The sequence below is a fragment of the Suncus etruscus genome, chromosome 12 (genome assembly GCF_024139225.1).
Source record: "Suncus etruscus isolate mSunEtr1 chromosome 12, mSunEtr1.pri.cur, whole genome shotgun sequence".
NCBI lineage: Eukaryota > Metazoa > Chordata > Mammalia > Eulipotyphla > Soricidae > Suncus > Suncus etruscus.
In genome coordinates, this window is record NC_064859.1 from 66,208,104 (window position 1) to 66,221,584 (window position 13,481).

A 13,481-nucleotide genomic window follows, 5' to 3' on the forward strand; every position below is an offset into this window, starting at 1 on the left:
TTTGTCTATTTTAAGCCTAGTTTATTTTCATGTAAATAGGAGATTAAAACAATAATTTTACTGTAGTCTCCAAATGTTATTTTAAATAAATATTTGTTTTGTTTATATTGTGACCTTGCTTAGGACCTGAGAAGAAACCACCACGCTGAATTTATCACTTCAGGAAAACTGCAATGCTGATCAGGCAGTATCTTTCAGAAAAGGAAGGAATTACTCTTTTGGATAATTTTTAGAGGATTGGGATCAATGGTTAGCAAACTTTCATGAACCACTTTCCTATAGGTTTTGTTTGGAAATAAGAATACTGAACAAAGCTTATATATCTATCTTTTCTATATTCTTTGTGAAATCAGCTCCACATGAGAGCTCCACATGTGGAGCTGATCTCAGTGCGTTCCATTCTTTAGAAGTGTGTGCCTGAGTGGACATTTCAGTGACGGACACTGGGCTACCTCTCCACTAATGGTGATTGTTTTGGTGGTATCAAGATATATATATATATATATATATATATATATATATATATATAACTCAAAAAATTTATCACCATTTGGAGACTCAGTTCAGGCACTAATGGTGGTTCACTTGATGCTAATAATAAACATTGAGGTCATAGATTAACATCTATAGATTAATTTCAGATGTAACCTATCACTGGTTATTTGATGTAATTGTATATATATATATATATATATAATATTGATTTATCTCTAAAGAGTATTTTCTGGTTGTGGAGGTGATTTTACTGTCATTATAGTAGATAAAAAGCCCATTGATCCATCTTTACTAGTCAGGTCTGGTAATGATGGTGCCCATTTCCATCTGAATAAGAAGCTCTTTAGTTGATCTTTATCTTTAATCAGTTCTGTCCTTGATGGTGTTTACTCACATTATTGTGTCTATAGCGGTAGATTGACCTTTGTAAGTAGGGTAAATTCTGGCAAGGTTATCTGGTGAAGTTATCTCCATGTTCCCATATTTACATATTTATATTGATTTTTATTCTCTAGTCAATTCTGGTATTGTTTCTGCACATTTGTGTTACCATGACTATAAATCTTATATTTTGATTCAAACATATCAGGTTATGGCATAGCTGTTGATTATATTTATGTTATTGTGGATATAGTTTATTATTATCCAACTTTATAGTCATTTTTGACACTGGATTTTTTTGGATGGGGTGGTACAGTAGATACAATTCTTATTTTTATCACCATCTGTCCAGTCAGTCATAGAACTGGCTTAGTTATTTTGGTATTACTGCTGACTGAGAGCTCAATAAATAATCTACAGATTTAGTTTGAAATTGCTGATATATATCTTGATTTATGATTGATATCTAGGTTATTGTTTGATACCATTTATGGCGTGATGCTGTTGTCTTTGCTGTATTATGAATGAAATTCATTGATCTATATTTGTAGAGTCAGTGATGACTTTTAAAACATACTATGGATATAAAACTTACTTGAGGAATCATATTCTCTAGAGTTGTTTTTACATTTGCTTTTATAATAGCTGTATCATCGTCTATATTAGAAGTATGAATATGAATAAATCACAACATGTTAGAGAGAAAGAGACAGACACAGAATAGTCTCACTCATCTATGGGATTTAAGAAAAATGAACATAATTGTAATAATACACAGAGACAATAGAGATGAGGATTACAAGGTCCAGCCCACAATATGAAGCTTACCAGAAAAAGTGGTAAGTTCAGCTAGAGAAATTATTACACTTATAATGGTAGTGAATGAGAGAAATAGAATGCCTGTCACAAATACAGGCAGGGGATGCGGGTGGATGGAAATGGGAGTCATTGTTAGTGAGAAGATTGAACTGGTGAAGAGGGGTGTTCTTTTATATAACTGAAACCAAACTACAAACATGTTTGTAATCATGGTACTTAAATAAAGACATTATTTTTAAAAAAGCATAAATCACAATATGAATTTACTGGGCAGATTAAATACTATATTTTTATTGACAGTGTTTTTAGATGTGTTCAAGCACCTGTCAGGTCCCATCTGACCACCTAAGCCTCATATTTGCCATTCTTCTTACCTGTAGGTTAGGACTCCCAGCATCACTCCTAGGACATTCACTTGAGGGTTAAAAGCAGACCCATCATGTGAGAACTGGCTGTTGCACATAGGCTTGCATGTGAAGATGCTCACAAAAGCAAGGAAAAGGGACTGTCACAATTAATACAAAATACTGTGAAGAGAATAAGTTCAAAAGTGAAAATTACCACTGCAAAGTCACTAAAGAGAGTGAAGGAAAAATTACAATATAGACACAGCATAATCACCAACTATTTCCCCAAATGATCATGAAGATGCCATATGTCAAGGTGATTACAGTTTTTTAAAATAAGAAAGACGGCAGCGATGAATATGAATAGTGTTTAAAAGGACTGTAATGTTACAGTCAAAATAATCCATCATCAGAGACATTATGTACTTATCCTAAATTAGACACTGACAGCAAAATTAATTATATAATTATAAAAAACTTCCTTTAAAGAAAAACTTTTAAGAACCATGCTGGAAAACTCTGTGTTAATTTTTTAGCTTATGTGTCTTTCACTTTCAATTATGTGAACCTTAAAAATATACTTTTTTTTTGTTTCTTATTTTTAACTGTTCAGGTTTCTGGGCCAAGATCCAAAATACAATATAACTGTTTACTTTATATCCAATTTTAGGTCTTTCCTGTAGGGAAAAAAAATCTGTTTTCTCAAACAGTGTTATATTCTTTTCTCTGCAAATTTTTAGAAGTATAGGTGAGATGTACTAGTTTTCCATAAAAAAGAAGCATTATGAAAGTCTTATAGAAATAATTTTGTTGTAATCCATTTCACTCTTCAGGACATAAAGCCAGTATTTTAGTAAGGCAAAAAATATTTTCAGAATGTGTCTTTCTTGGAATTGGGGGAGGTAGAAGTATAAATTTAGATGTCCAGATAAATCTGTCAAATAGAAAAATGCATTTTCACTATCATTCTTTATCATGCACTGTGTTTTAGGACAATGCCAGTCTGCACACCTGAGCGGTGGTGGACAAACTCATGCTCAACCAAACTGAAGGTCATAAGATCAAGTGTGCTCTGTGAAAATGCTCTCTAATTCTCAGTTTTTTCCTTTTCTTGTTTCTAAAATTCATTTATGAGACTAAATTATCCTAATGTTTTCTAGCTGTTTTTGCCTTTGTTATGTCCTTTTTCTACACTGTCGGTTCCTTATTCTTTGTCTAAATCACTCTTTCTCATATATTAGAGGGCATTAGGGTGAATAAAAATAGATAAAAATAGAAATTGACTAAGTCAAGAATAAATGGTTTCCTAAATACAGATAAACCATTTTTTAAAGGTAAGAGGATCTCCAGGAAGGCTTTATCACAATGTCAGTGTGAGTGTGTGTATCCTGGTCCTAATATCAAGTGTATGTAGGTAACTTCCTGACAGCTCCCCTTGGTCCCACTGGAGTTCAGATAGGTGAAGAATGGTGAGTCTAAGTATGGGGTAGAAGTGGATCTGACCATGTCTGAATATTATGAATCATCCTGGTTTTATTCTTGGTAACCCAATGGTTCTCTGGGGGTACACCCACCAGCAGTGATCTCTGAGCACAGAGCCAGGAGTAAGCCCTGAGCACTGGAGCATAACCCCCAGCCCTAAAATAACAAAGACATTCAGATTTAGAATAGGCTTCCTGACTCATATCTCAGGACCTACTAGTCTGTGTTTGCCACTTTTTTTTCTTGTTTGTGTGTGAAAGGACATACTATATACACAGATATTTGGTATTTCACATCAGGTCTTAGAAAAAAGGGAATTAAATGAGTGGAAATTCTCAGTGCTAATTTCCATTCCAAAGCTGTTCTATATTTGATCAAGAAATACTGAATTCATGCTTTGGGTGAAAACAGAAAGGTAAAGAGTTTTGCTGTGTTCGCTATGGACATAAGCTTTCTAGATTCACTTTAGATATTAGGAAGAATGGCTCAAGACTCCTTATGCTATGAGGCTTTTCACATGCAGCAAAGGTAAATAGAAAACTTTTGAAGTTAAATAGGTTTAGGATGTATATTATAATGAATTAACATATTTATTCCTTAGAAAATACATTCCTATAAACATTTTAAGAATCCAGTACTCACAGGCACGCTTTTAGTTAGATATGGTGTAAATATGTTGTACAAATATCCTGACCCAAATATTTTTCTACATAAAATAACTCTGAAGGCTCCAAAACAAGGTGAGAAAAGAAAACCATATATTTAAAAAAAAACTTCACTAACTAAATCTGTCAGTTAGCTTACTCTTATTCATCCTCTCTGGGATGAGGAGGCTGAGTTCTGAGGGACAGCTCTACTTCTCTCTCCTTGATAGTCTGCAGTTGCTCCCATGGTATGTCACATTAGCTAAGATAACCAACACTGTCTCTCACTTCTTTAGAGACTGCAAATTTACACCCAAGCTATCTCCATTATCATTTTCTTCTGTTACCGCAGTCAGGTAATAATTGCCTATTCCAAAGTATTAGTTGTAGATAAAAAGGAACACTTGTACATGATTGGTGGGAATGTACATTGGTACAGGTTCTATGGAAAATGATGTGATATTTAAAAATCAGAAATGTAAATTTTTAATGATCAAGTGATAACACTCCTGGGTACTTAGCTAAAGGGTATGAAAATACTGATTTGAAAGGATATTTGCTCCTACTTTGATTCATAGTAGCTAAGACATGATATCAATGTAAATGCTCATTGACAGTTGTCTGAATAAAGTTGTGGTATATATTCAATGAAATATTACTTTTTAATTGAACAAAATAAAATTGTGCTTTTGGGATAAAGGAATGGAATTTAAAATGTTATTCTATGTCAAATATGTATGTAAATGAATGACAGTTACCTTATATTTTCAGTCAATTTTACTGGCTAGAAACAAAAAGACAAACTCCTTTAACTATTGAAAAACTATGGTGACTCGAGAATGGGAGAAATATATAATTAATAGAGCTATTTTTTGGTAGTAGAATGGCATTAGAGCTTATGTTCTGGAAGTTAGAACAATTTATACATGTAGAGAACAAACCAAAAAAAGATCTTAAACATTCTTCAACGACTTAGAGCAATCAATTATAAAGTTTGTGTGGAACTATAAAAGATGTAGAATAACCAAACAAAACAAAACACTGGGAGGCATCTCATTAACTAACTTGAAGCTCTACTACAAAGACATAGTGATCTAAACAGCATGGTATTGGAGCAAAGATAGACTTTCAGACTAATGGGTCAGAATAGAATATACAGTGATAACCTCCAAATATACAGTCAATTAATCTTTAACAAAGGAGCCAGCAAGTTGAAATAAAATAGTCTTATCAACAAATGGGGTTGTGACATTTGGATATCCATGTGTAAGAAATTAAAGATTGATCCATATTTCACACCTTTCACAAAAGTCAATTCAAAGTGAATTAAAGACCTTGTGATTAGACCCAAATCTATAAAGTTCACTGAGAAAAACATAGGCAGAACACTGTCCAAGTCTTAGACCTCAAAGAAATTTTCAATGATAAGGTGCCAATGGCAAGGGCTATAACATCAAATCTGAATAAATGAGACTACATCAAACTATAAGGTTTCTGTATGGCAAAAGAAACATGAGCTATAATTAGAAGACAATTAATTTTTTTGGGGGGGTCACACCCAGCCATGCTCAGGGGTTACTCCTGGTTCTATCCTTAGAAATTGCTCCTGGCAGGCTCGGGGGACCAAATGGGATGCCGGGATTCGAACCACCATCCTTCTGCATGCAAGGCAAATTCTTTACCTCCATGCTATCTCTCCGCCCCCAGAAGACAATTAATTTAATGGGAGAAAATTTTGCACTCAGCACATTGGATAAAGGTTATATATTTATGGTATATAAAGTATTCAGAAATGTTAACTCCACAACAACCTAAAATCTCCACCAAAAAAAATGGGAAGAGGAAATGGACACTTCCCTGATGATAAACAGATGGTCAAAAGACACATGAAAAAATAATCATTATCATTTATTATTAGGGAAATATAAATCAAGATTACAATGAGATATCAAAGTGTGATGGAACAGAACTGCTGAAACCATAAGGAAAGACTCTGTCCTAGGTTCCATCCTAGGATCTGCTCATCAACCAAGATCACTCATTACAGAATAATGACTGCAACAATTTTGACGGAGCAGAACCTCTGGATCCATAAAGACTTTGTCCTAGACTTCCCATGACCTGTGCAAATACCATAATCTCTAATTACAGGAGATTGATACTGACATCCACAGAACAGAATGTTTCCTGTCATTATCAAAAGACCTTGGGGTTCGAGACTGTGAGCATGTTTGGAACCTGTAGTTGTTCTCATGACAGTATTCTTCAAGGGTAGAGAAACCCTGTATCTCCTAGGCCAAGAGAATTCCTTTTAAATTTCCCCCAATATTTACTGTGCCTATGGTGGAAAGAAAAAACCCACCTTGCCACATCAGCCCCCTTCTTTTGTCTATTTTTTTTGTTTTGCCTTTTTTTAGTTGTTGTGTTTCTTGTCATTGCTTGTTTTAGTTAGGTTTTGTTTTAAATCTATATTTATAGCTACTAGATGGGCACCTCCCAGCTTTTTTTTTTTTTCCATTTTCCAACAGAACCACAGAACTTGAATCATCTTATTCTGCCTCAAAAATTGAGGGGAAAGAAAGTTGATGGTACCAGGACCAAACATTCATATGAACATTGAGTGGAAATAAAAAATAATCATACTTAAACATCAAGCCCAAAGTCAACAACAACAGAATCAAGATAACTCAATCTAACTATCATAACAAAATGTGACTGAATGAGGGAAGTAGAAAGCCTGTCTAGAGTACAGACCTGTGTGGGGTGGGGAGGAAGGACACTTGGGATATTGGTCATGGGAATGTTGCATGGTGAAGGATTATATATGTATATATATATATTAAAAATAAAAAAAGAAAGAAAAGAAAAGGCCTCCCATTCTTTTTTATTTTGTTTTTTTTGGGCCACACCTGGCATTGCTCAGGGGTTACTCCTGGCTGTCTGCTCAGAAATAGCTCCTGGCAGGCACAGGGGACCATATGGGACACCGGGATTCGAACCAACCACCTTTGGTCCTGGATGGGCTGCTTGCAAGGCAAATACCGCTGTGCTATCTCTCCGGGCCCAAGGCCTCCCATTCTTACCACAAGTTGTGTTCTTTACACTGACTGTATAGAAAGAGGAGGTACAGTAAATGCACCCAATATACACGTCAACCCAGGCTCTTTGCCTGGTCTGTATTGTGAATTGGGGGACAAAAAAAAAGATAACTCAATCTACATCAAGCTATACACAGAAGGGACCTATTACACTAGCACTTCAGGCTATGGTATATGATGCATGTTAGGAAAATGGGTGGAGGGAAATCAACACTGGTGGTGGTAATGGTCCTATTTCACTGTCACTACGTAGTTTAAATTCAACTGTGAAAGACGTGATTCACATTGGTCACCATAAAATTATTTAAAAATACATAATGAGATATCATCCTACACCAGTGAGTATGCCACATAAAAATTATTTAAAAAATACATAATGAGTGTTGGGAAGGTGGTGCTAGAGGTAAGGTGTCTGCCTTGCAAGCGCTAGTGTAGGAAGGACAGCGGTTCGATCCCCCAGAGTCCCATATGGTCCCCCAAGCCAGGAGCGACTTCTGAGCGCATAGCCAGGAGTAACCCCTGAGCGTCACCGGGTGTGGCCCAAAAAACAAAAAAAACAAACAAACATAATGAGATATCATCCTACACCAGTGAGTATGGCAGTAATCTCTGTTGGCAGGGATGCAGTTGCCACAGAACGCTCGTTCACTGCTGGTGAGAATACTGCCTAGTCCAACGCATATAGAAAACAGTATGGAGGGTTTTAGGTAAACACAAATTGAGCTTCCATTTGACCTGGGAATCTTTCTTTTGAATATATTTATCCCCAGGCCAGAAAAATATACATCTGAAAGAATGTTTTCGCACTACTATTCATTGCAGCACTCAGTACAATAGCTATGACTTGGAATCGACCTAGATGTCCAACTACAAAGTGATTGTGAAAGTATGGTACATGTATACATGGAAAACTCATAGCTATAAGGCATAATGGAATCATGTAATTTGCCACAACAATGGAAGATATTATGTTAAATGAAGTAAACCAAAAGAAGGATAAATACAGAAGATTCTATTATGTGTATGTAGTATTTAGAATAACTCCATGAAAAAATGCAATGGTCTAAATAGGAATTGTCACAAATACCCTTGGCTATAGATTATAGTGAAGAGAAGGAAAGAAACTGAGTGGAGAAGGTAAGACACAAAAATGAAAAGATGGGGCAAGGAGTGTAGCAACCTCAAGTACATTGGTGGAGATAATCAAAGAAGACAGAGGGACCGGAGTGGTGGCACAGCAGTAGGGCATTTGTCTTGCATGCAGCTGATTTATGACGAATCATGAGGTTAGATCCATGAGCGTGACCGGGTGTGCCCCCCCAAAAAAAAAAACAACAGAATAAAATATTCAGAATAAAAAAGACAGAATTAAATATTCAAGTCAAAGTCAAGAACAGTGGAATCAAAATACCCAAACCCTAACAAGCTAAACTGTAAATGAGCCTGTTATACTGAGGGAGTTGGGGCAAACAGTGGTGAAATGGAATATACTCTGGGTACATGGTGGAGGAAGACTGATATTGGTGGTGGGATTAGTGATTTCATTGTATGTCTGAAGCCAAATCTGAAGGTCCTTATCAATCACAATGGTTACAATAAAATAAAATTTAAAAAGGGTATATTATTGTAAACAAATGATAAATTAAACAAAAATAAACATTGAAAACGCATTTGTCTGCATGCAATGACAATAAAAGTAATATAAAAGTAATACAAAAGTTAAAAATCAACCAATAGAAATAACCCATGCTTAGCAGACAAAATGGCATAGCAATAGTTACAAATATGGCCAGAGGGGCCTGAGTGGTGGTGCAAGCAGTAAGACATCTGCCTTGCGCATGCTAGCATAGGACAGAACATGGTTCGATCCCCCGGCATCCCATATGGTCCCCCAAGCCAGGAGAGATTTCTGAGTGTATAGCCAGGAGTAATCCCTAAGTCTCACTGGGTGTGACCAAAGAACAAACAAACAAAACAAAAAAAGGCCAAAGACTTAGAGATAAATATGATTTTAATAAATGAACACACAGAACTTAGAAGAAGCTGGGAAAATAAGACTTTAAAATAAGAAACAAATGGGCTTTTCCCCCTCTGTAGAATCTCTCTCTCTCTCTCTCTCTCTCTCTCTCTCTCTCTCTCTCTCTCTCTCTCTCTCTCTCTCTCTCTCTCTCTCTCTCTCTTCCTTAACATTTTTCTAAATTTTTTTCCAATAAAAACTACTTTGCTTCAGTAAAAAAAGGATAACTTTGGGGCTGAAAGTACAATCATTAAACAAAATGTGTTAGTCCTTATACAGATAAGAGATATTAGAAAATTGGTTTATAGATTTGTTGCTATATGAAAAGAATCTGTCAGTCTCCAAAAAAGAAAAAGGTAAAAAAAAATCTTAGAAAGGCAAAGTGCATCAGTTAATTGTAGGGAACATCAGATAGGATACAAAACCTAAATCTATATCCTAGACAAAGATAGGGATCTAGACACATCCCTGCTAAACTATTGAAAACCAGGGAAGAGAATATGTATACTGTTTCCATATTAACAATAATGCATGCTATATCCATAGACACCACATTATAAATATTTACTCAGAATTCTGTACCAGGAGGCTAATTCTTTAAAAATGAGAGGCTATAGATATTTTAAAATAAATTTAAGCTGTGATAAAATGTTACTCACAGACCTTGTTCTGCAAGAAATACCAAAAGATAGATGCTTTTCCAAATTGAAAGGACAAAACACCAGATGGAGATTTGAACAGCCAGAAAAGGAAAAGAATATAGTAAATGACAAATATGTGGATGAAAATAAAACATAATTTTCTTGTCTTAAAAAAAATCAATTATTGCTACAGGACAAAGTAAAATCAAAGTGGAATTGATAATATGTGTGGGGGAAATGCAGCAGGAATTATACATAGAATAGCTATCAACAAATTAAATTATAGTTGTAAAGTTTTTGTGTTTAAGAATCATAGGAAAAAAGAAACAGAGAAATCATGGGATTGGATATTTAGTCTGTCTTCTTTTCTATTTCCACCAATGTACCTGAGGTTGCTAGGCTCCTGGCCCCCATTTTCATTTTTTTTTACCATGAATTTAAACTATTTATTGGGATCATTGACACATTTTGATTTATTTCTATTTACCTTCTTGTTTTTGTAAAGTATTTCTAAAACATACTGCATTTTAATTTTCTTTTTTTTTATTTAAGCACCTTGATTACATACATGATTGTGTTTGGGTTTCAGTCATAAAAGGAACACCACCCATCACCAGTGCAACATTCCCATCACCAATGTCCCAAATCTCCCTCCTCCCCATGCGTCCCCTGCCTGTACTCTAAACAGGCTCTGCATTTCCTTCATACATTCTCAATATTAGGACAGTTAAAAATGTAGTTATTTCTCAAACTAAACTCATCACTCTTTGTGGTGAGCTTCCTGAGGTGAGCTGGAACTTCCAGCTCTTTTCTCTTTTGTGTCTGAAATTTATTATTGCAAGAATGTCTTTCATTTTTCTTAAAACCCATAGATGAGTGAGACCATTCTGCGTTATTCTCTCTCTCTGACTTATTTCACTCAGCATAATAGATTCTGTGTACATCCATGTATAGGAAAATTTCATGACTTCATCTCTCCTGACAGCTGCATAATATTCCATTGTGTATATGTACCACAGTTTCTTTAGCCATTTGTCTGTTGAAGGGCATCTTGGTTGTTTCCAGAGTCTTGCTATGGTAAATAGTGCTGCAATGAATATAGGTGTAAGGAAGGGGTTTTTGTATTGTATTTTTGTGTTCTTAGGGTATATTCCTAGGAGTGGTATAGCTGGATCGTATGGGAGCTCGATTTCCAGTTTTTGAACGAATCTCCATATTGCTTTCCAAAAAGGTTGAACTAGACGGCATTCCCACAAGCAGTGGATAAGGGTTCCTTTCTCTCCACATCCCCGCCAGCACTGTTTATTCTCATTCTTTGTGATGTGTGCCATTCTCTGTGGTGTGAGGTGGTATCTCATTGTTGTTTTGATTTGCATCTCCCTGATGATTAATGATGTGGAGCATTTCTTCGTGTGTCTTTTGGCCATTTGTATTTCTTCTTTGTCAAAGTGTCTGTTCATTTCTTCTCCCCATTTTTTGATGGGATTAGATTTTTTTTCTTGTAAATTTCTGTCAGTGCCTTGTATATTTTAGAGATTAGCCCCTTATCTGATGGGTATTGGGTGAATAGTTTCTCCCACTCAGTAGGTGGCTCTTGTATCCTGGGCACTATTTCCTTTGAGGTGCAGAAGCTTCTCAACTTAATATATTCCCATCTGTTAATCTCTGCTTTCACTTGCTTGGAGAGTGCAGTTTCCTCCTTGAAGATGCCTGTAGTCTCAATGTCCTGGAGAGTTTTGCCTATGTGTTGTTCTATATATCTTATGGTTTGGGGTCTGATATCGAGGTCTTTAATCCATTTGGATTTTACCTTCATACATGATGTTAGATGGGAGTCTAAGTTTAATTTTTTGCAAGTGGCTAGCCAGTTGTGCCAACACCACTTGTTGAAGAGGCTTTCTTTGCTCCATTTAGGATTTCCTGCTCCTTTATCAAAAATTAGGTGATTGTATGTCTGGGGAACATTTTCTGAGTATTCCAGCCTATTCCACTGATCTGAGGGTCTGTACTTATTCCAATACCATGCTGTTTTGATAACTATTGTTTTGTAGTAAAGTTTAAAGTTGGGGAAAGTAATTCCTCCCATATTCTTTTTCCCAATGACTGCTTTAGCTAGTCTAGGTTGTTTATTGTTCCAAACGAATTTCAAAAGTGCCTGATCCACTTCTTTGAAGAATGTCATGGGTATCTTTAGAGGGATAGCTTAAATCTGTATAATGCCTTGGGGAGTATTGCCATTTTGATTATGTTAATCCTGCCAATCCATGAGCAGGGTATGTGTTTCCATTTCCGCGTGTCCTCTCTTATTTCTTGGAGCAGAGTTTTATAGTTTTCTTTGTATAGGTCCTTCACATTTTTAGTCAAGTTGATTCCAAGATATTTGAGTTTGTGTGGCACTATTGTGAATGGGGTTGTTTTCTTAATGTCCATTTCTTCCTTATTACTATTGGTGTATAGAAAGGCCATTGATTTTTGTGCGTTGATTTTATAGCCTGCCACCTTGCTTTATGAGTCTATTGTTTCTAGAAGCTTTTTGGTAGAGTCTTTAGGATTTTCTAAGTAGAGCATCATGCCATCTGCAAACAGTGAGAGCTTGACTTCTTCCTTTCCTATCTGGATTCCCTTGATATCTTTTTCTTGCCTAATCGCTATAGCAAGTACTTCCAGTGCTATGTTGAATAGGAGTGGTGAGAGAGGACAGCCTTGTCTTGTGCCAGAATTTAGAGGGAAGGCTTTTAGTTTTTCTCCATTGAGGATAATATTTGCCACTGGCTTGTGGTAGATGCCCTTAACTATACTGAGAAAGGTTCCTTCCATTCCCATCTTGCTGAGAGTTTTGATCAAGAATGGGTGTTGGACCTTATCAAATGCTTTCTCTGCATCTATTGATATGATCATGTGGTTTTTATTTTTCTTGTTGTTGATGTGTATTATGTTGATAGACTTACGGATGTTAAACCATCCTTGCATTCCTGGAATGAAACCTACTTGATCGTAGTGGATGATCTTCTTAATGAGGCATTGAATCCTATTTGCCAGGATTTTGTTGAGTTTTTGCATCTGCATTCATCAGCGATATTGGTCTGTAATTTTTTTTTTCGTAGCATCTCTGTCTGGTTTAGGTATCAAGGTGATGTTGGCTTCATAAAAGCTATTTGGGAGTGTTTCCACTTGTTCAATTTCATGAAAGAGTCTTGCCAGGATTGGTAGTAGTTCCTCTTGGAAAGTTTGATAGAATTGATTAGTGAATCCATCTGGGCCTGGGCTTTTGTTTTTGGGCAGACTTTTGATTACCATTTTTATTTCATCAATGGTGATGGGGGTGTTTAGATATAATACATCCTCTTCTTTCAACCGTGGAAGATTATAAGAGTCCAAGAATTTATCCATTTCTTCCAGGTTCTCATTTTTAGTGGCGTAGAGTTTTTCAAAGTAGTTTCTGATTACCCTTTGAATCTCTGTCATATCAGTAGTGATCTCTCCTTTTTCATTCCTAATACGAGTTATCAAGTTTCTCTCTCTCTCTCTTTCTTTGTTAGGTTTGCAAGTGGTCTATC

The 13,481-nt window shown here is 35.9% G+C and overlaps 1 protein-coding gene and 1 non-coding gene across 2 annotated transcripts in view; both read left to right on the top strand.

Moving 5' to 3' along the window:
- SNTG2 (syntrophin gamma 2) overlaps positions 1 to 13,481 on the top strand; it is a 329,060-nt gene that overhangs the window by 167,149 nt on the left and 148,430 nt on the right. The window lies entirely within an intron of this gene.
- On the top strand, positions 7,236 to 7,367 carry LOC126025452 (small nucleolar RNA SNORA51). The gene has a single exon (XR_007501457.1). It is a non-coding gene; the product is annotated as a small nucleolar RNA SNORA51 (small nucleolar RNA).